At 38.3% G+C, this 24098-nt stretch overlaps 1 long non-coding RNA gene across 1 annotated transcript in view; it reads right to left on the bottom strand.

The window, feature by feature from the left end:
- Window positions 1-22944, bottom strand: part of LOC131423990 (uncharacterized) — a 33703-nt gene extending 10759 nt beyond the window's left edge. Inside the window, exons 1-3 of the long non-coding RNA XR_009226295.1 lie at window positions 22507-22944; window positions 3098-3245; window positions 98-342 (exon numbers count right to left, since the gene is read on the bottom strand). This is a non-coding gene — a long non-coding RNA (uncharacterized LOC131423990). The remainder of the gene's footprint in view (window positions 1-97; window positions 343-3097; window positions 3246-22506) is intronic.
- Window positions 22945-24098: the final 1154 nt, after the last annotated feature.

The raw sequence follows: 24098 nt of genomic DNA, 5'->3' as shown, positions 1-24098 counted from the left end.
AGCTAAAGAAAAAAAAAAAAAAACAATGTTTCTTTATGCTGAAGTGGAGAGTAAAATTTTTTTCCCAAAACTTTTACAAGTAAAAATCTGTAGATACCTGGAACCCTGCAGAAGTCTTTTGATAGCTATTTCTGCTCCAGTGATCTTGAAATTAAATGTGTGTTCATGATCCTAAACTTGCTGACATCAAGTCTGCAGACTCTGCCAAAAATGACCTCACAAAGGAATCGATGCTACTTGGCTTCACTCAAAAGAGCCTTGGAGAAATCTGGGCAGACTCAAGTTTGTCCTTGTTTCACAAAGTGTGCTGTGGGAGCTCCGATTCCATGACTCTTTTGGGAACTGTATGCAATGGAGAGTTAACATCACGTGTCAGTCAAAACGAAAGATGATATTCACTGACTGTCAAAGACGACATTTGCATTTATTTGATCAAACAGCATTCCACAATTCCATTCTCTCATTCAAGCTAAGCAACAGCAGTTTTGTGTTGAATTCACTTTGACCAGATTAGAGTGGACCTTTTATTTGTTTGTATGAAGTGTGGTGTATTTTTTGCATATCTATGCAATAATTTTGCATACTTTTTTCTAGAATGGTCATTAATTTCTTTTTAAAGTTTTTTTATTTGTTCTTTTTTTTAGTTATACATGGCAGTAGAATGTATTTTGACATATCATATATACATGGAGTGAAACTTCCCATTCTTGTGGTTGTACATGATGTGGAGTTACACTGGTCGTATATTCATATAAGAACATAGGAAAGTTATATCTGTTTCATTTTACTGTCTTTCCCATTCCCATCCCCTCTTCCTTTACCCCACTCCACTCTGTCCAATCTAGTGAACCTCCTCTTCTCGCCCCCATACCCCCTATTGTGTGTCAGCATCCACATATCAGAGAAAACACTAGGCCTTTGGTATTTGGGGATTGCCTTATTTCACTTAGCATGATAGTCTTCAGTTCCATCCATTTACCACCAAATGCCATAATTTCATTCTTCTTTATGGCTAATATTTTTTTTAGTTGTAGATAGACACAATATCTTTATGTGTTTATTTTTATGTGGTGCTGAGGATTGAACCCAGTGCCTCACACATGTGAAGCAGGTGCTCTGCCACTGAGCTATAGCCCCAGCCCCTTTATGGCTAATATTCTAATATGTATATGTACCCCATTTTCTTTATCCATTCATGTATTGAAGGGCACCTAAATTGGTCCCATAACTTAACTATTATGAATTGAGCTGCTATAAACACTTATGTGGCTACCTCACTATAGTATGCTGATATTTGGTTATATGCCAAGGAGTGGGATAGCTGGGTCAAGTGAGGAATCTCCATACTGCTTTCCAGAGTGGTTGCACCAATTTGCAGTCCCACCAGGAATACATGAATGTACCTTTCCCCCACATCTTTGCCAACATTTATTGTTACTTGTATTCTTGATAATTGAAGAATGGCCATTAATTTCTACTTTAAAAAATGGGAGTGAAACATGGCATAAAGATTGTTTTTATTTTATATGTAAGTAGGAAAATGAATTTCCTTTATTGCAAATGGTATGAAACATAGTGGGTTGAAGTTTATGTGTTTTTTCCTGGGATGCATACCATTACTTCCCTTGGTGTCTCAGAGTAGTGCTATATCCTAAAACAGTAAGAAACTGTGCAAAAGAAATGAAGCTCTAACCGTGGAAATTCAGGCATTCCTCTGTAGCTTGAGCAGGACTCAGTGTCCAGCTCTTCCCAGGGCTCTAAAACCTCACCAAGACATTCTGTCCTCATCTCTGCCTAAAAGCATTCTTGTGGTCTACTTCAAGAAGTGAAAAATCAGATGTTGCCTATCTTTACAAATTTATCTTTTGTGACCATGCTACTTAGCTGCCACACTATTCAGTTTACTGAAAGTAGAAGCTCAGATTTTGACCTGTGTGTAAGAAGCAGTAGGGGAAGCCAAGAGACACCTTCATCATATTTTTATTCTTGAGGCTAATAATATCTTAGACTATGTGCTCTATTTTCAGCATAATTTCCTGGACATACTTTTTCCTGTTCACATTGGAAAATAAATCTGCTATGAAAAATATTTCCATCATAGCAGGGCTGCTCCATGACCAGAAATAGAGACTGTGAAGTACAAATAGAGGATAGGACCAGGACTGCTACATTGGTGCCGTATTATTGCACATGTGTGGCGTCTGCTTTCCTTTGATCTAGGAATCAATGACATGTGAACAGAGATGAATGTGCTGGAAAGATGCAAATTGCCTGAGCTTGAATACTTGTGAATAAAGTGCTTTGAGTTATGATGAAATACGAAAATGCAAACCTGACAACCAAGGTAATGTTTTTGTTTGTTTGTTTTCAAATAAAAGCAACTTTCTTATCATCCTTCTCATCAGCCTGTTTATTATGGCCACTACAATCTATTCCTCTTCCCCATGTATTTGATTAAAAAGGGAAACTTTCCCTCCTGGCTACACTTAGTCTTTCTTGAATCTACAAGTTTCAATGTATATTTCAGGTTGTGGTTCAGTGGGAGAGTGCTTACCTAGCATGTGTGAGGCACTGGGTTCAATTCTCAGCACCACATATAAATAAATGAATAAAATAAAGGTCCATCAACAACTAAAAAAAAATTTTAAAAGAAAGAAAGAAAGAAGAGAGAACCAAAGTCTATCTAAACAATTTATTTTATAAGTATGATACCCTGTAATTTCTCTCCAGAATATGGCTTTTTATAATATGTGATTTTAGGAATGATGACTTATTTTGTATAATAAATACAAAAGAATAACCCTAATAAATCTTTCATTGAAATAAAAATTGTTTTCTAAAAGCTTAAATATCCTTATTCCATAAGTATTATTCAACTTTAAGAAATCTATCAAATTGGTTTATTAAACAACACTCTAAAAGAGAACAGAATGTCTATCATTTTCAACAAAGACTCACTAGTAGCATGGAATAGAAGGAAATAGAGTAGAGAACTTTATAAGAATACCATGACAAACATATGAAATAACACATTGAAGCAATTTCTATTAAAAATAGGATCACAAACTGTACCTACAAACATAATTTTTAGTCTTACCTGAAACAAGGAGATAAGAAAATAGTCATTGTAAGTGTTGGGGGAGAAAAGGTGGACACAGTAGCACATGTCTATAATTCCAGCTATTTCAGGAGCGGAGGCAGGAGGATTTCAAGTTTGAAGCCAGCCTGGGCACCTTGGCAAGGACCTGCCTCAAAAAAAAATTTTTTTTAAAGGGCTGGATATAACTCATTGATACAGTATTTCCCTCACATGTGGAAGACCTTGGGTTCAAACCCCAGTACTGGAAAAAAAAATTGAGAAGAAGACACCAAAATGTCTTATGTTTTCTTAATATCATTGCATTTTCCAAAAATAATAAGAGAAACTGTTAATGTGATTAAATACAAGATAAATATACAAAAAGCCACAATAATTTTATTTTCTAATAGCAGTAATAAGTTAAAAGTAGAAACGTGAAAAAATATTCCATTCGTATTGGCCAAACCAAAAGCAAGCGAACATCCAGTCACGGTGGTTCATGCCTATAATCCCAACAACTTGGAGGCTGAGACAGAAGAATCAAGTTGGAGGCCAACCTGGTCACCTTAGAGAGACCCGGTCTCAAAATAAAAATAAAATAAAACTGGGGTTGTAGCTTAATGGTAAAGTACTCCTGGATTCAATCTCCATTACCCCAAAAAAGTTTTATTTGTAAAACTAAACTTTCAACTGATGAATATAAAACAAAACCTTGGCTAATAGATACCATGTGGGAAGTCTTAATATTAAAAATAAAAATCACTGGGGCTGGGGATATAGCTCAGTTGGTAGAATGCCTGCCTCGAATGCACCAGGCCCTGGGTATTTTAATTCCCAGCACCACAAAAAATAATGATAATAATAATAATAAATAAAAGAAAATCACTTCTAAATGAATGCAAAAATTTATTGTAAAACCAAAAAGAGCATCAATGTTTAAAACTAACCAAAATGAACATAAAGTTTATATGAAATATCAATAATCTGAGAAAAGGCAATAATTCTGGAGAAAGATGTGTGTGTGCCTGTGTGCGCATGGACACATATGCAGGGGATGGAAACTATCTTGCCTTTAAAATTTAAAATGTATTACAAATTTATTACACATTAAAATGTATTGCAAAGCCACTGTGATAAGGTGGCATTGCTATACATTAGCCTAAAACATTTTATATTTTAATATCTATGGGGTAGTATTGAAAGAATGTAAGAATGGTATATTTATAATAAACAATGTAACATGATTATTTTAATTATTTATTTTCTCCAATATAGAACACTCTACCCTGATATATCATAATAGTGATGCTGATAGAGCGATACAATAAAATAGAGAGGACAGGAATAAATATAAAGATGTACGGTAGCTTAATATAGAACCAAGCTGGTATTTCAACTCAGGGTAATGCATAATTAAGTGAATCAATGATGCTGGTATAATTGACTTTCCCCCTGAAATAAGCCCTCAAACAATAACATTTTATACTAACTTTGAAAAGTTATGTGGGAAAATATGTCATAAACACAATTGAAAAGCAAATGGTATTTTGGAGCAAAATGACTGCATCATCTGATGGGCCAGGTCTGGTTTCCCTCTATGTACAGATTCTTCCTATTAGTCCTTAAGAAAAAGACAGACCATCCAGGGAAAGAATGGGCAGTTCATGAAAGACAAAACAAGGATCCTCAAGAAACCGCCTGTAATCCCAACGGCTTGGGAGACTGAGGCAGGAGGATCGCAAGTTCAAAGCCAGCCTCAGCAACAGCGAGGTGCTAAGCAACTCAGTGAGACCCTGTCTCTAAATAAAATACAAAATAGGGCTGGGGATGTGGCTCACTGGTGGAGTGACCCTGAGTCCAATCCCCGGTACCAAAAAAAAACCAAAAACCCAAAAAACAAAAAACAAAAGAAACACTGGAAAATGTTCATGGCCCACTGGTAGTATGGAAATGTAAATTAAGCAAGACAATATTTCAACTTCAGATTGTTAGTTAAGAGCCATGGGAGCCAATGTTGTTGAGGGTGGGGCTGAAATTGACAATCTAATATATAACTGCCCAAAATACCTGTGACTATAGCCTTTTACAAAATTAATCTGTAAATAGCTACTGAAAATCAAAATATATGTGCCTTAAGAATTCTACTTAGAAGAATGTATCATATAGAAATAATAACTTATATGTAAGAGCACATGTTTAAGAAATTTTATTAAGATATTATTTATAAAGGCAAAAAATCCACCTTTGAACAACCTGGATGTTCATTGTAAGGAATGATTGAATAAATTATGATACACCCACACCATGTGCTATTCATGGCTATTAAAAAGAATGTTAAGTGTGCATTATGGCTTTGGAGATGTCCATGACAATGAAAAAGACATTGTAGTATATGCGGTATAATAACCATTTAAAAAACTCCTTAGGTTTGGTATGTGCTAGTTTTTTTTTTTTTTTGCGGGGGTGGGGGGTAGTGGGAATTGAACCCAGGGGTGCTTAATCATTGAGCCACATCCCCAATCCTTTTTCTATATTTTTTGAAACAGGATCTCAGTAAGTTGCTGAGGTTGGCTTTGAACTCATGATCCTCCTGCCTCAGCCTCCTGAGCCGCTGGGTATAGGTGTGCACCACCAGTATATGCATATACTTTGAAGTGAGCATTAGGAAAGCTCTAGAGGGCTGCACAGCAAACTCTTAATGCAAGTTATCCTGAGGAGACTGAGCAGCAGTAGAGGCAGGTTACTAAATTTTGTTAAGCATTTCTGTATTTGACTTAAAATGTGTGCCACTTTTGTTGTATAATAAAGTTTAAACAAAGTACCAACAGGGAAGGAATTCCAGATATTAGCACTGAATCACTTTCCTTGGACAGTCCAGGAGGACAGCCTCCCAAATCCAAAATACTATTAGCAATAGTAACCAAGTCCCCAAGAATGGAATCACAGATTCTTTCACATGGTTTAATAAATTCCTTTGCATCTTAAGTGGAAATATCTAAATCTCATATCAATTGAAAAGATTTATGGTGACTATTTAAATACCAAAGCATATTTAAAAGATTCAAATATAGGTTAAAAAAGAAAAAAAAAGAACCTCTACACTGTGATGAAGAAGTCTTCATTAACATAAAAACAAGCAAAGTATAAGCACAACAATTATCTAGAAAGAATTTAAATTTCCAGTGAGAAATGATAGATTTAATTTCATACAGTAAAACATTGTGTTGTGATTAAGATTATATTTGTGAAAATTTTGTAGAAATTTGGAAATTCTGTAACTATAGTATTGTTTGAAAGTAGTATACAATATCCCATATTCTTGTTTTTTCTTTTGTTTTGTTTGTTTGTTTTTAATACTGGGGATAGGACCCAGGGGCACTTAGTAACTGAACCATAAGCCCAGCCCTTTTTTCTTATGTTTTATTTTGAGACAGGGTCTTGCTAAGCTGCTTAGGGCCTCACTAAATTGCTGAGGCTGGTGTAGAATTCATGATCCTCCTGCTTCAGCCTCCTGAGTCCCTGGCACTACAGGTGTGGACCTCCACACCTGGCTATATTCTTGTTTTAATGACTAAGAAAAATGCTTACAATAACAACACAGCTTTAATATAGAAATAAAAAGACCAAAAGGAAATAGACTTAAATGTCAACAGAACCCTGCAAGGGGGCTCACTCCTATAATCCCAGCAATTTGGGAGGCTGAGGCAGGAGGATTGCCAAATTCACTGCCAGCTTCAGCAATTTAGCGAAACCCTGTCTCTAAATTTAAAAAATATTTTTAAAAAATGGCTTGGGGTGTGGCTTAGTGGTTAAGCACCACTGGGCTCATTCCCCCTGGACCAAAAAAAAAAAAAAAGTCATTATCATCAACAAAGCATGGTTATGTTAATCCAGGATGGTTCACTTTACCATGATATGTTATGCTGAAGAGGGTAAATAAATACCACACAACTACCATAATACAGAAAGTAAGAGTGGAAGCAGGAATGTAGCCATCCCTTCATATCCATAGGCCCTCACCCCCACAGGTGGGTACCAAAATCTGCAAATGCTCAAGAGCCTTATATGAAGTGGCACAGTACCTGCCAACAACCTTCACATACCCTCCTGTATACTAAAACATCTCTGGATTACTTAATACCCAATACAATATAAATTCTACATAAATAGATGCTATATTGTTTAGGGAGCAATGACAAGAAGAAGGAGAAGCCTGTATGTGTTTAATATAGACACAATTTAAAAAAATATTTATCTGGGGTTGATTGAATCTGTTAATGCAGAATCTACTAATATGGAGTCTCTACTGTATTGTGTTATGCAATCTTACAGAACTATCGCTTGACATTTCTTCATTCCCCAAACTTAAAGTAGATATCCTCTCTCAAATGATCATTTTATTTAGGGAGATAATTAATGGCAAGTCAATTTAAAAAAAAATTTTTTGTAGTAGGGATTGAACCCAGGGCCTTGGGCATGCTAGGCAAGTGCTTTACCATTGAGCTATATCCCCAATGACCCCTCAAGTTCCTTTGGATACAGGGTTTCACTGCCCGGGCTGGCTTCCCCGTAGCTGGGGTTACAGGTGTATACCTTGCTAGCTTGCCCTGCTTGTGTTCCCTCCCGTCTAGTTGAATGTTGGTGCGTCTTCATCCGTGCACCAAGCATCAACGTCTGCGATAAGGAGTCAGGTGAACTAATGAACCAAGGATCAAGTCCCTGTAGGCACCTTTCCCCAAAGTGTTTCCTCCTTCTCCTCTTCCTCTTCCTCCTTCTTTTTCTTATCTTTCTAATTCGCTAGAAGGGGCATTATATTAATATAATGTCTTATCTCCCACCAGTCTCCAAGAAATAGATTCTGCTTTGAGTCAACAGGAAGCCCAGGAAAGTCATCAAGTCCAAAAGGAACAATTTCTTTTCGGCATCCACTATGAACCAGGCTCTTTGAGTCCTATGGTGTAGAAACCCCCTCAAAACCAGAGGACGGTAAAATGGAAGAGATATGGCAGCAATTTAGCGCATCAGGAAAGTCTCCCAGAACCTCGGGGTCATCACAGTGTGTGGGCAAGGATCAGAAACTGACCTAAGCCAAGGTCTGTGCTCATCTGTTTGGGCCTTGCCAACTGTCTCTGCCTGTGCCTCTGTGTCTCACCCTGGTGGGTTCTTGGCCCGACTCTCACCCACTGCTTCTGCTTTTTCATCTTCCCATTGGCCCAATTTAGCCAAGAACTTGGCCTTGACTTAAATGAACTTTCAGTTCAAGGGCCTCCCACAGACAAGAATTTCCCTCTGGGTTTTTAGTTCAGATTCTAGACCATGGGAAGGTGATTGCTGGATATATGACGGAATGCGTACATGCGTAATTAATCGATAAATTGACTCAGGATTATTCTTCTTTAAATAAGAACTTTTATTTAAAACAAATGAACTATAGAACTCACCTATTTGCCAAACGATGTCTGTGGGTAGAAATGTGCAAAAATAATTTTCATAATGTCCTAGTGAAGGAAGGACTCCCCTGAGACTCTGTGGCTCATGTGCTCAGTTATGGGGCTCTGTTCTCTCCTTTGCAAAGCTCAGTGAAATGTCTTCAAAGCCTCACAATATATAGTTCTATTTAATGCATTTTTTTTGAAGTTTTAGCAATTGGATAAGCATTGTGACTGTTAGTAGTCAAGTTGAAAATATTATAGGATTGACAAAGAGAGCATGTTTGTCATCAATTTTCTTTTAAGCACTTCAGATTTTTAGATTACTTGCAAACTGATTCAGAACGCTTGTGTTTTGCAAGGAGGTGTTCCCATCAGCCAATGCAGTTAGCAGTTCCAGTGTTAACAGAGCAGAGAAGTTCAGGTCTGTCTTCCTCATCTGGCCAGCAACTTGTGGAATTGTTCCCGACTGGTAAAGCTTAAAAACAGCATTTCTGTATTCCAATCACAACTACCATATCGTTGCAAATATTTTGTCTACTACTGTAAATTATATATAAATTCATATAATTTGAAAAGCAGAGCCCAACTTATTGTCTTAATGTGTGTCGCTTTCTTTTGGACGTTTGTGATTATTACTTATTTTTATATTCTTGAGTATGTTATCTGTTCATTATCACAAATAAAATACTGTTTCACTGAAGGAAGTTTGGGGAATGAAGAAATGGTCAAGTGATAGTTCATTTATACTTTAGAGACTGTGACTCCCATGGCCTTATGACATGACATCATAGTAGTTGTCTTTTTATACATCTTCTCCATATAGCCTAGTCCCTTTACCCATTTCTAATGATTATCTTTCTAGTCCTTTAAATCTCCAGTAATGAAAGATATATCTTCATTATCTACATAATGGCCACAGTTCTTCGTTTCCCTGGGTATGGTCTGAAATTGCATTACATCATCTATAATTCCATGTTTCATGTTTTGAGCCAATGGAGCTCTGACTTCCATAGAGAGGCGATTGACAGCTTCTACTAAATTGTAGTTGATTTTTTTTTTTTTTAGTCCTTCTAAGTTGCTGGGATTTTAACTGTAAGGGACATAGTTCAGGAATCTCATATCACCATAGTATGTTATATCACTATATCACTAAGCTTTCCTCTGATGAAAAGTATTTCAGTGGACATGAGCATCTGACATGGATGCAGCTAGTAGCTTCTCCAAGCCTGTGGCTTCTTTTTCTGACCTTGCTCAAATTTCAAGTGTATCTTGAGTTTATAGAGGTATTAATATTTGAGTGTAGGGCAGAAATTTTGGCCAAGTCATGCCTGGCTTTTCTTTAAAATAAAATTAGGCTGAAGATTGGTAGAATTCATCTGAATTCCTGATTCAAGCCTTTTCTTCACAACTAACTGCAACAAAAATATACGGTTGTGCCATGAATATTTCTTCCTTTCTTTGACTCTCACAGGCAAATACTTATTCGCCATCTACGTAGTGCAAAAACTGAGTGTCCTGAAAGTTTATGGAATTAATAATGGGGGAGAGATGTATTAAGGAAAGTCCTGGATTGCTCCTGTCAACCTGCGGAACTGTCAGACTGGGGCTTTGAGTCTGGTAAGGTCCCTGAATTTCCCTTCCACTGGGCCGATATGCAGTTTTCTAGTGACTACAATTTCCTATCCAGCAATTAACTGAGTCAGTAATTAAAGGAACAAGACAAGATATACCCCCTATTTCCTACTCGCTTGAAAATTGTACTACTTGAAGCAGAGGTTTACTGCTTCTGCCTAAATGTGCTTTGATTCCCGGCATATGTCAGTCATTTTGTAAATGAGAAGCCAGCTAAAACCATTAAGGGCTGCATTATTAGCCCTTATTTGGATGAATATCTCTTCCTCCAGAGTACACATCTAGAGGGGGCATCTGTTCTGCAGAGCTTCCATCTGGAGAGCCACGGTTCTAATTTTTTTCATTTGCATATATAATAGTCATTGTCATGAAGTAGGTTTTAAGAACAGTAATATATATTTGATTTTAACTAGTGCACAGAAAATGTCAGTCTTTTCCAACTTCAAGCTGAGGAAACATGAGATCAGTATAAGTGAAGAAGTTGCATCTTTTTAAAAAAACAGTCTCATAACTAATATCATTTGTCAGTATGGTTTGGATTTGTAGTCATAATTGATTAATGGATTGTCCATTTACTGCCATTCTCGTCGTAGACTCCTACATGTACTATGATCGTTCAGTGGTGTACATTTTAATTAATGATTTATTTTCTCTGAAACTGAAATGCCAATATGATTATAAGTGTGTTTGCTGAGGATAGAATTCAGCAGAGCATCTCAATAGCAGAACTAAAATAGAAGACATCGGGCTGTCTGCCACATGAGGCCTGTGGTCAATTAAACCAGCTCCCTCGGAATGTTCAGCTTGGGGAGGGAGAACTGTCAAGAGGCCCTTCTACTAACAAATAAGTTCCTGAGCACCTATGTCGTGCATGTTGACTATGGCTAGGAGCCATTTAAATGGAGACTGTGATCTTTTCCTTATCTCAGAACTTGCATCTCTTGGCATCTTTTGTCCATTGTACCAGTCTTGCTGCCTCTAGGCAACATGCATGATGTGGAAATCAGATGGTTCTATGTTTAAAACTGAATTACCAATTACACACTGAGCCTCAGCTTCTCCATCCGTGAAATGGATATTCAAGAAGGCAATATCTCTAAAGTACCAGGTAATGAATAAGAACCATATTTTCTCTTAGGGCACCCAGATCCAGTCTGGTTCAATAATCTACCTTATCCTATATTTAAAAGAACAAGCAGAACTTTGTCCTTGTATATTCCTCTGGGAGAGATGTGTCCTAAGCTTTCTAGATGTTTTCTAATGATTCTGAGTGAGTTTTTAAGCCAAAGGCAAGGAGGAAAATCCTACTTCTTCTTCTTCTTTTTCCAAAATGGCGTCCACATGCAGAGAACAGGTTTTTTTATGTACTTCCCTTGAGAAATTCCATTAAAGTCATAATACAGAAATAAAAGGGGAATAAAGTCAAAGAGACTTTTGCAGATTAGAGAGTTCAACAAATCTCAACTTTGAGCCAAGAGTGACATGCAGAAGCTCTCCTGGGCAGCAAGGGCAAGAGGGCATTTTGCTTCATGGTCAAGAACTCAGTTTGCTTTGCATCATTTATTTCTGAAGAATTTACTCAAGGAAGAGTACCAAGGGTGACATGCAATATAGGAAACCAGTCCCTATCCAGGAAACGAATGAGAACAGACATCAAGAGGAGAGTTGAGTCATTGTTCTGAAAAAATCAGAGCAAATCAGAATATGAAATTGGAGGACTCTAGGAAGACACTCAGGAAAAACAGGGGTTGGGGAGGAGAATGGGAAAAAATGGATCAACAGAATGACTAAAGTTCTCAGAGTACAGTGCGTAAAGTGTGTTATTGTTCATTCAACAGCAACGATAACAAAAGAAAAGGCGACCAAGAAGTTGGAAAAACAAGAAATCAATCAAAAAAACATAATTTAAATGTTCAACAACCAAGTTGCGTGTGGTTTTAAGTATTTCATAGAATATGAAAAAACAGAAGACATTTGGCCTTGATGTCTAGACCATTTCCCTTTGAGAGGTACAGAGTTCATGGCAGTGAAACCGCAGAGAAGGGTAGATATTTATAGCACTCTGCATGGCTCTGCAGTTATTCCCTATGGCGAGGCATGGAAACAAAATTTCTTCATAAAAGTGTTAAGGCCGTTTTTGTAGATACCAACTCATGGAATCAACTTACAGACCAGCTCAGGAGGTTTAATTACGGTTAAAAATAATATAAACTTATCAATATTGACAGTGTAAGATTGAATAATAGCTAACAGAGGTGAGGAACTCAGGGAGGGAAGAAAGGGTAGAAGATGAACAACCAAGAGAGACTTGAAGGAGCTAGCATGGTAGCACACACTGTAATCCCAGCTGCTGCGGAGGCTGAAGCTGGAGGATCTTGAGTTCAAGGCTAGCCTAGATAACTTAGTGAAAACCTGTCTCAAAATAAAGAGTAAAAAGGGCTGGGTATGTAGCTCACAGGTAGAGCACCCCAGTACACACACACACACACCCCAATGGAGTAAGAGAGAGTTTTTGTATACTATTTACAGTTATAAAGATACCAAAAAATAGTAATTTAAAAACACAGACTGGGAAGATGTGAGAACTGAATCCTCACTCATCATAGCCAAAAAGCCAATATTTAACATTCAAACTCGGTGGATCAAGGAGTAGTGATGTAAATATATGATTGAGAGATGTGTTAGGTAATCACTTGTGGAAATTAAAATAGACATGATTAACAAATTACTGCAGATGAGGAGCGTTCTTCCTCATGGTATCTTTTTCTGAACTCTTTGAGTTCTTTCAACTATGTCCCTTATTATTGGCGTAAAACAGTATCAAAATTTTAAAAGCCTAAGTTAGGACATTGTATCCCATTCATAGAAAATAAGTTAACACAGGCCTGCCTCTATGGATTGATCCTTTCCACAGCTGCAATGAAAGGAGAAGGCAGTTTAAACTGGCGTCTCAGATACATTTAGAAATACCCATGTGCCTTGAATGCTGAAAAATAATACTGTGTTTTTGGAAGTTTGGGCCAAGTTCAATGTTATTTTAATCTTTCAAATGTTGACTTAAAACATGGTGAAAACAATGACTCTTTACTGCCCAGATATTTAAATTAGATCTCTTTCTCAGCATAACTTCTTTTTATTCACAAGACTCTCTAACTTTGATGAAATCAAAGAAAATTTTCTAGTTTGATTCTTAAGAAAAGTGACTAAAATAAATGAAGGGAAAATACTGTACTTTATGAAAATTTATATAGAAACTGTATCCCAGCTTGGAGTCAATTCCTCTGTTATATTTAATCATTATGCAAATAGATAATTTAAATTTTTCAATTTGATACACTGTGTCTTTTAAGGAAAAAACCAGGCCCAGTGGCTCACACCTGCAATCCCAGTCACCTGGGAGGCTGAGGCAGGAGGATTGAAAGTTTGAGACTAGACTCAGCAACCTAGTAAAGCCCTAAGCAATTTAGTGAGACCCTGTTTCAAAATAAAAAATAAAAAGGGCTGGGGATGTGGCTCTGTGGTAGAGCACCCTTGGGTTCAATTCCCAACACCAAAGGAAAAAAAAAAAGGAAAAAGAATCGAGAAAGTCTTATGTCTTTTTCACTAATTAAAAAATAGTTGGACCGGGGTTGTGGCTCAGCGGTAAAGTGCTCGCAAGGCGCTGGGTTTGATCCTCAGGACCACATAAAAATAATTAAATAAAATAAAGGTATTGTGTCCAATTACAACTAAAAAAAATTTTAAAAAATTAGTTTGCAAGCTTAATGTTTCCGTTCCTTGTACTGTTAAAAGGGCAATTATACCACAAGCTAATGATAATTATCACGGATTTGTTTTTTTCTGGAAGCACATGCTGAAACCAATTTTATTAGAGATCAGTACCTATAAGAGGATGCATGAAGACACAGAATTGGGCAGACGAAAGGGTGAACTGCTCCCTAGAGCCCCTGATTGAAAGGGAGCCCTGGATCAAATATGATCTGCTAGAATTGTCCCGTACTGGACTGAAATGGCTGTGCTTTTAAACCCTGCTTCTAGATACAGGCTGACCCACAAAGGGCATGACAGCAACCCAGGGGAGGAGCTGTCACCTGGGGGATGCTGATTGCTCTCCCCGACCTGAGCAGAGAGCCCTCCCTTGAAGGAGGATTGGGGTGCCACATCTTTGGGCCTACTACACCACTGATCTGTAATATTTAAGTGCAAAAAAAAAATACATAACATGAAGCATATATCATTACAGAGACCATGTTTGGTAAACTAAGCATGCAATCAGTTGGCTGCGCCCCATAACAGTGAGGAGAAATGGCTCTGTGGGTCGTTCTGGCCATTCCTGCTTCTGCTCAAAAATTTTTGGCAGACCCTGCTTGTAGGAGCCTCACCCAAGTAAGTAGACACACAAGTTCCATCGCACCCCACCCATGGCCCAGATCAGCAGCAAGGCCTCTGACATGCAGGACCCCCCGAAGCTTGGCAAGTCAGAGAACTCCGAAAAGACAAAGCAATTCCACCCTCAGAAGTGGCCCCAGAAATCACTCCACCAGACACCTGTTCATCAGTTGTTTCTGCCTATAATCCCAATTTCCTTTAGGGGAACTACCTTCCCTTTCTCAAGTCACATTTTTCCATAAGGCTGACCCCACTCCTGTGTGCCTCAGGTGGCCATGTGCCCAGGGCCGGCTAATCCACCAATCTGGATGTAGTGGTTGGTCTAGAAATGGACACTTGACCCAGTCAGTACAACAAAACTACTCCACCACTTCTTTCAGGAATTATTGAAAGGGTGCTTTCTTTTCATGGGCAATACTCAATATACGGTGTTTTAATCCTTGATTCTGCCATGTTTGAAATGGATATACCTAAACTAACCCAAAATGGCTTTTTTTTTTTTTCTATTTGTGCTCAACAAAATTGGGTAATACAAATCCACCCCACAGTCTTCTCACTAGCTGCCAGTCTAGTCAGTTTGATGGGGAACTTCTTGCTCCTCTTGCACCAGGTCAAAAATCTTTCTGCTGGTTCACCCTTTTTCTAACCTGTGGAGCTGGAGTGGGCACAGGCATTTTCCCAAACATTTAGCTTTTATTCATGGTTCTCGAACTTGGCAGAGCAGCAGAATCAACAGGAAAATCTTAACATAAAAAATTCCAAGGCTAACCTGTGCCGAAGAATCATAATTCCTAGGTTTATAGCCAAATAATGTCTACTTTTTAAAGTTACATAGACAGTTTTAACCCAGTTAAGAATCCTGATTCACATAATTTCAAGGAATTGTTTTATTAGATTTAATAAATTGGTCAGCTAGGACGCAAACATGGTTTTGTTTTCTATGTATTTGCCTCATGTTTTCTACAGATCTGCTCATTACATTCAAGATTCAAATGTAAATACTTCCAAGAGAAATGACAGCATGTCTTGTGGAAGAAAACCTGAATTTAAACTAGAAGTGGATTTACCATGAAACGAACGAAGCTTGTTTCAAGGCCCCTGGCTTGAACTGATCAGTGTTCCCATGGAAATACGTTTTTGCAAAGTTTATAGATATAGAATATTTTAATTTTCAATGCTTGCGACCATGGTCTCTCTCCACTTTAACTTCCGCTTGGTCCTATTTCTCATTGTGTTGGGTAGCATGGGAGTAGTTGTGGGCATTTGGGGACCATGGCTAAGGAAATTAATGGTGATACATAGTTTGGGTTCAGTGGATATTTGAACCATTACTGCTGGTTTTCCTACTGCAAAGACAATTTCCAGTAATAATCCTACCACTGCTAGAGCTGTACACTCAAACCTGTAAAAGGAAAACTTTGGGTTCAACATTACCTTCATCATGTTCCACGCCATTAGGGGTGACAAAGGTAAGCTGGTTGGTGCGTTTCATCAATTCATAGTGTTTAAGATTACTCTTTGCAACAGATCTTGAAATCTTCCAGTTCATATATGAGAGACCCTAGAGAGACGTCTTCTTAAAAGTTGTAACAATCCTAAAAGTCTACATGCCAATACCAACAATACATCATGAAGCCAAGAGGACCCTTTCCACACCAAAAATAGGAAACAACATTTGACTTGGGCTGTAGCTCAGTGGTAGAACACTCTCCGAGCATGCATGAAATCCAGGGTTTGATCCCCAGTACCACAAAGAAGACAAAAAAGCAAGAAGTATTATTTGATCCACCATACTAAGATTGATTTTTTTCTTTCAGTCTCTCTATATTAAGAATGATAAAACTGGGCTGGGGTTGTGGCTCAGAGGTAGAGTGCTCACCTAGCTTGTGTGAGGCACTGGGTTCGATCCTCAGTACCACATAAAAATAAAATAAAGGTATAACTAAAAAATAAATGTTAAAAAAAAGAATGATAAGATCATTGTTGCATGACTAGGCAATCAAATAGTATGCAAATAATTTTATTGAGGGGTGCATCAGATAGCTAATTAAAAAACGATATTTTTCTAGACTTTGAGATCTTTTTAAAACTTGTCAACTTCGTATGTTTTGTGTTGGTGGAGGTTTACTTTATAATTTAAATAAATATGTAACATTTCTTCTTACCTAGTAATTTGAATGATTTTTCCTAAAATGGGCCTCCAAAACTGCATGAGCTTTAGGTCCAGAGTTTTGCCCTATTGGGTGGAAGTGCCTCGCCCCTGCACTCTGATAATGGAAGTGAAAGACCCTAATGGCTTTGTCCTTTTCAGCTCCCTCAGTCTCCTGAAAACCAAATCTGCTTATGATTAAGTCAGCAAATGCACAGTTGATGGATTGTAATGACTCTGAAGGAATCTGTGTGGCCAGAAAAATAAATAATACATTGTTTAAAGGTTTTTGAACTCTTATCATGTTTTGGAAGAAGACAGTCTTTAAAATACAATGAGGAGGGAGGATATATGATGGTCAGGGAGGAAAAAATATATATTTATGTATGTATAAATATATATATATGTGTGTGTGTATATATGTATATATTTATATATATTTACACACACACACACACACACACACACACACCAATCAGTTGTGATTAACCATGCTAAATGAAAGGCTATTTCCAGCTATAGGAAATATTACAAAATCATCATCATGTGAAGTCAGTGAAACAGATACCATCCAGGAGAGTTGGGCTTGGCTAAGTGTACCCTTGGAATCTGTTTGCTCTTTTTCAGCAAGGGCACTGCTGCAAGTAGAGTGGCGTAGGGCACTGTGGAGATGATACAAATAGCACATAGAGGGATCACTCTGTTTCTTTATTGCCAACACACCCAGGTCTCCATGCATGCTGAGTCCTGTTCCCAGTTTTAGCCCTTGATATAGCAGTAAAAGCAGAAATCAATTCCACCTTATTTCCTGCACCACTTTGAACAATCTCAGTCCTTACAATCTAGATGGTATCTAAAAGATGTTTATTTAAAACTCTTGCCTTAGGCTGGGGATGTGTCTCAGTGACAGAGCCCTTGTTTAGCATGCATGAGGCTCCGGGTTTGATACCCAGCACAACAATAAATAGATAAAGTAAAATTCTTTCCTTCAAGTTCATCCTTTAGATTCATAAATAGGCTTACTAAAAAATGTGTGGCCATTAAAGCTTGGTTTATACTACATTATATAAAATAGAGCTTTACATCTCTGCAACAGTACTTCTCAGAGCACTTAATAATCAATCTTTAAGTGCAGACTATAGAATGTGGTTTGGAATGCTTCCCAAATTATTTAATCACAAAATCCCTTTTTGAGGAATTAATATTTCAGGGACTGTAACATTGGGCAATGCAATTTCAGACCAAAATAGAATAAGACAATGGGATGTAAATGCTTTATAACAGAAAACTAAGCAAATTGTCTGATACTATGGTAATAGCCATCATCATTATTATTAAGGCTGCTATGATTAAAGCAATCAATTGTTCTCTCACTTTTTTCTAATGGAGTCCATTTAAACTATCTATAGATATAAGAAAAAATAAGATAAAGTGTTTACTTGCATAATTTTTTGCTATGACAATTTTACTTCACAAAGAGGCTGAGAAAAATTATATATACTCCTAATGATCAAGCATTTGTCTGCTGCCTCAGTGGATTTTGCTACTTTATTATTAGAGTCTCCATTGCATTTAATGAAGAACAGAGACTGTCAGCATCATCTTTCTCAAAATCCCAATGGTATTTTATGCAAAAATAGAAAAACTCATCCTAAAATTCATATGGAGTCTCAAGGGACCCCCAAAAGCCAAAACAATGTTTAAAAAGAGCAAAACAAGAGAACTCATGAACTCATAGTTCCTGATTCTTTTTTTTTTTTTTTTTTTGGTACCAGGGATTGAACTCAGGGGCACTCGGCCACTGAGCCCCACTCCCAGCCCTATTTTGTATTTTATTTAGAGACGGGGTCTCACTAAGTTGCTTAGCGCCTCCCCATTGCTGAGGCTAGCTTTTTGATCTCACCATTCTCCTGTCTCAGCATCCTGAGCCACTAGGACTACAGGCATGGACCACCACACCCAGCCTCCTGATTCTACTACATATTACAGAGCTACAGTAATCCAAATGTGTGGTACTGGGAAGTAGCTTAGTGGAAGAGCTCTTAACTTAATGTTATGGTTCGGATGTGAGGTGTCCCCAACAGCTCATGTGTGAGACAATGCAAGACAGTTCAGAGGAAAAATGATTGGGTTATGACAGTCTTAACCCAATCAGTGACTTAATCCCCTGACAGGGATTGGTAACTGAAGTGGCAGGGTGTGGCTGGAGGAAGTGGGAATTCAGGAGTGGCTTTGGTGTATATATTTTGTATCTGGAGAGTAGGCTCTTTCTGCTTTTTGATCACCATAATGTGAGCTGCTTCCCTCTGCTGTGAGGCCCTGGGTTCAATCCCCAGCACTATCTCCCCACCTGACCACACACCAAAAAATAATGCAGTACTGTCATAAAGACAGACAAACAGACCAAAGGAATAGAATACAGAGCTCAGAAACATCTCTCAAATGTGTAATCAAATGATCTTTGATAAGGATACCATGATCATTTAGTGACAGTCTTTTCAACAAATAGTGTTGAGAAAAGTGGATATACACTTGTACAAAAGAACAAACTTGAACTCTAATTCTGTAAAATATACAAAAATGAAATAAAAATGGATTAAAAACAAGTCAATTGAACTCCTAAAAGAAAACATAGGGGGAAAGCTTCATGACATTGATCTTGGATACAACAGCAAAAGACTCGCAACAAAAGCAAGATAGATACATGGGACCACATCAAATTTACAAACTCTTGTGAATCAAAGAGCATATTTAACATAGTGAAAAGCAACCTATGGGAGAAAGCATTTCCAAATCTCATATCTGATAAGGACTTAAGATCCAGAATATGATAGATGTGGTGGGGCATGTCGTAATCCCAGTGCCCCTGGAGGCTGAGGCAGGAGGATTGTGAGTTCAAAGCCAGCCTCAGCAAGTTAGCAAGGTCCTAAGCAACTCAGTGAGTCCCTGTCTCTAAAGAAAATACAAAATACAACCAGTGTGGCTCAATGGTTAAGAGCCCCTGAGTTCAATCCCCAGAACAAACAAACAAACAAATAAATAAATAAGAAAGATCCAGAATATGTGAAAAACTGCAATTCAGCAACAACAAATCAAATAATCTAATTTAAATATGGGCAAAGTCCTTGAATAGATATTCCTCCAAAGAAAATATACTAATTGCCAACAAGCACAGGAAAAGGTGTTCAATATCACAAACCATCAGAAAAACAAAATTCAAACCCCTAATGAGATGTCACTTCACACCCATTAGAATTAGATTACTATTTTTAAAAACACAGAAAAAAACAAGTGTTACCAAGGATTTGGAGAAATTAGGACCCTTCTGTGCTATTGGGATTCTAACATGGAGCATTTGCTGTGGAAAACAGTATGGAATTTACTCAAAAAATTACAAATAGAACAAATATGCCCTAACAACCCCACTCCTGGGTATAAATGCAAAAGAACTAAAATTAGTATTTTGAAGAGATATGTGCACTCCCATATGCAGATAGGATTATTCATAATATCCAAGAGACTGAAGCAATCCAAAATGTCCATCAATGGATGAGTGGATAAACAAAATGTGTCATACATATTCAATAGAATATTACTCAGACTTTAACAAGGAAGGAAATTCTGACACATATTACAACATATATGAAACTTGAGGACATTATGCTAAGTGAAATAAACCAGCCACAAATGGACAAAAACTATATAATTCGACTGGGTGTAGTGGTACACACCTGCAATCCCAGCAACTGGAGAGGCTGAGGCAGGAAGATCCCAAGTTCAAAGCCAGCTTGGGCAACAAAGCAAGACCCTGTCTCAAAATAAAATTTAAAAAGGGCTGGGATGTAGCTCAGTGATAGAGTGCCCTGGGTTCAATTCCCAGTACCACAAAAAATAAAAATCTTATATGATTTCATATATATAAGGTATGTAAGGTGGTGATGGTCATAGAAACCGAACTGGAGGTAAGGGGGAACGTCTGTTCAGTGGGTACAGTTTCAGAGTTGCAAGATGAAAAAGTTCTGAAGATTTGTTGCATAACAATATTAAAACTCTTAGCACCACTGGACTGATTGCTTGAAATGGCTGCGATGGTAAATTTGATGGTATATGCTTTTTACCATAAACACACACACTCAAAAAGTGTAAGTGCCCTGAAGCTCCTCAAAGATGAGTAGATGTCATTTACATCTGGATTTTACTAGCACCACTTCTCCTGTTTACCTTTGTTTTGATCAAATGTAGGGGCCAAAATACTTGAGATTATAAAGAGATACAAAATCTATTTGCATCTTGAACAAAATCAAGAGAACCCAAGAGTGATAATTTGATAATAGCCTGAAATGTTTTCATGAAATTCCCTTTTCCTTCAAATTTTTCAGTTGGTGATCACACACAGGAGAAACTAGCATGGGCATATGGTCTGTGACGCATTTTGTCACTTAGATCTTTACACAAATGTCATAGAGAATAGAGTCTCAGAAGCTGGGTCTCAGCTCCCACAAACTGTGAGAACCTAAGATACCTCTTCTTTCACTCCAAGATAGGGTTAAATACTGTGTGTTCAGACTTATACCATCTTTGGCTTTCATTGTCCGTAGAGGTCAAGACTATCCCTGGTGTTAGGTTGGAACTTGAGACCTTTAATAGTTCTCAGCACTCTGGCAGCCTTTATTTTTGAGACTCATTGCTGTGCTGGAAGCATCAGAACAAACAATGATACAGAAGGCAATTTAATTACAGCCTTATTTACTCCTCTTTGTGGCATCCACGAAACTGCTTTTCTTTTCACTTAAAGTCTGTGCCTTACTTTCATCCCTTAGAGAAGATCCATAGCTCAAAGAGAAAGCCCTTTTATACCTTTAACATAACTTTTCTACCTAATTAAGTATTTTACAGCATCTAATGAAAGGGCAAACTTATAAGGGGGTGGGGCAAGCTTTCTGACAATGCAGATTTGATTCAAAGGATCCTAGGCTGCAGAGAGTTTATTTGAAGAAAAATACATTGTATGCTTGGCCAGCTGATCTTGCCCGTGTCATTGTGCAAGAAGGCCACAATGACACAAGGGAAGAAACTGTTAAAATTGAGTTTGAAGCTGGTTGACATATAAAGTATGAGCTCTTTTTTTATTTTTTAGTTGTAGATGGACATAATACCTCTATTTATTTATTTATTTTTTATGTGGTGCTGAGGATTGAACCCAGTGCCTCATACTTGCAAGGCAAGCACTCTACCACTGAGCCACAATCCCAGCTCTCGAATGTCTCCCAGAGATGACGGTGGCCATCTGAGCCCATAGATTTTCTCAGGTGAGAATGGCCAAGTCCCACAGAATTGCATCTCTTTAAACTTTCAAAACATCTGGAGAGCCAGGTGCATACCTGTAATCCCAGCAGCTTGGAAAGCTGAGGCAATAGGATTGAAATTTCAAAGCCAGCCTCAGCCACTTAACCAGGCTCTAAGCAACTTAGCAAGACAGTTTTAAAATAAAAAATAAAAAGGGCTGGGGATGTGGCTCGGTGGTTAAGCACCCCTGGGTTCAATCCCTGGCACAAAAACATTAAATAAATAAAAATAGTATCTAGGTAGCAAAAAGCTTCACCGACCATGTGAAGAAGAGACACAGGTATTTATATCTACTGCAGAGGAAGCTCCTATTTTTTCCATTCTGCCCTTGTAGCACTGACACTCATGCATTTCCTTTTCATCTCCCTTGATCCACTCATTCCTGGATTTAGAGTAATGCGTGTGTAGAGATGGAAGGGCCCGGGTTCCAGGCTCTGAAGAAGAGAAAAGACAGAGGAGGCAGGACTAATAGAACTTACCCTGAGCCCAAGCTCTGAACGCCTCCATCTTCCTCCCTGTTTCCATGGGGACACCTGCATTCCCTGTCCCCTTTAGCACTTCCTCAATTTCTTTAAGGAGGCAGATAAGAAGAAAAGAGCAAAGGTAAAAGGTAAAGCTGGATTCAAGATCATTTTCTATAATCCTTCCAAACTCAAGTGCTTAGTGAAATCTTAAAAGCAAACAAGCATTATTAGTGCTATTTTTATAAGAATGTTGCTGATTTGGGTTCAACATTGGTGATTGACAGGAGCATCTTCAAATATAAGCACCTATATCCTACCACACAATCTCGACCATTTTCATACACTGTGATAATCTGATCTCTTCCATCCCCATTCTTGTAAAATGAATTTATTTATCTATTTCTTTTTGCTGGAATATTTGGAAGCAAATTCAAAATATCACATCCCCTTTCCCATAATATTCAGCATGTGTTTACAGAAGGGCATATTCACTTTTTCCATAGTCACATTGCTATCATTATAATAAACAAAATCAAGAATAATTCCTTCATATCATATACTATGTTTTGAGGCTCCACCTGATTTGTCTGAGTTCATTGGTCCAAAGGAGGGAGCCAGGAAAGTTCTCTCTGATTCCTTAATTTCCCTCTCTCATGCCTGCACACCCTTCCCCAAGCTTTACCCACCTCCTGACACTGGAGACTCCAGGGTCTCTTTTCTGGGATGGCTCCCACCTTCTCACTTCCTTAAGAGCAGAGCAACTCAGAGGAGTGGTGTGTGTGTGTGTGTGTGTGTGTGTGTGTGTGTGTAGAAATGCAGCGGTTTGGGTTTAATATATTTGTGTTATTCCACATTATCTAATAAACCTGCTGCTCCCTAGGGTTATTTCCATGGAATCAAGATGAAATAACAGTTCAAATAATAGGAAACAAAATACCTTCTCTAGTGACAGGTATAATATTTTATCCTCAGATTTATGAACTTCCCATTTCTTTTAAACATTAGCAAAAGGACAAACTTAACTTTGCCAACAACTCCGTCACTCCCCGGCCAGCTCAAGAGTCACCTTTTCTGGAAGTATCTGTTCAGTCAGATCAGGACGAGACCCTCCTCCCTGGCTTCCTTTCTCTCTGGAGGGCACCTGGCCTGAGGTAGGCAGGACTGGAGGCGAGGAGGACTGAGTGGGCCCTTGCTGGCCTCTGCTCAGATGATCATCACACACCTTTGTTCCCGCCCTACCTACTGCTGCTCTGTTGTGGCTGCTGGCTCTTGGATTCCTCTGTCTCCTTCCTCTTTCTGCCATGACCCTGTTGTGAATGCTCTTAGATGCTCCCGCTCCCTGCTCAGGTTCAGGAAGGTTAGCATAGCCTGAGGAAGTGCTCTGGAGCATGGGGCGGGGGGGGGGGGGGCAGCCGCGGGGTGGTGGAATGAGCTGGTCCCACTCCCTCTGCGTGGACTTGCTCTGCCACCATCAGTACCCCCACTCTAGCCTCTGCATGTGCAGCTTCTCCGAGGGGTGTGGAATCTACCCAGGGTGCACTCTGGAAAAGAGACACCAACTTCACACCTGGAACCACCCGTGATGTGTCAAGGACTTGCTATTCCAC

The sequence above is a fragment of the Marmota monax genome, unplaced genomic scaffold, assembly GCF_021218885.2.
Source record: "Marmota monax isolate L192 unplaced genomic scaffold, Marmota_monax_Labrador192_F-V1.1 WCK01_AAM20220418_F8-fsc00041, whole genome shotgun sequence".
Lineage (NCBI taxonomy): Eukaryota > Metazoa > Chordata > Mammalia > Rodentia > Sciuridae > Marmota > Marmota monax.
This window is presented reverse-complemented; position numbering and strand designations above follow the sequence as displayed.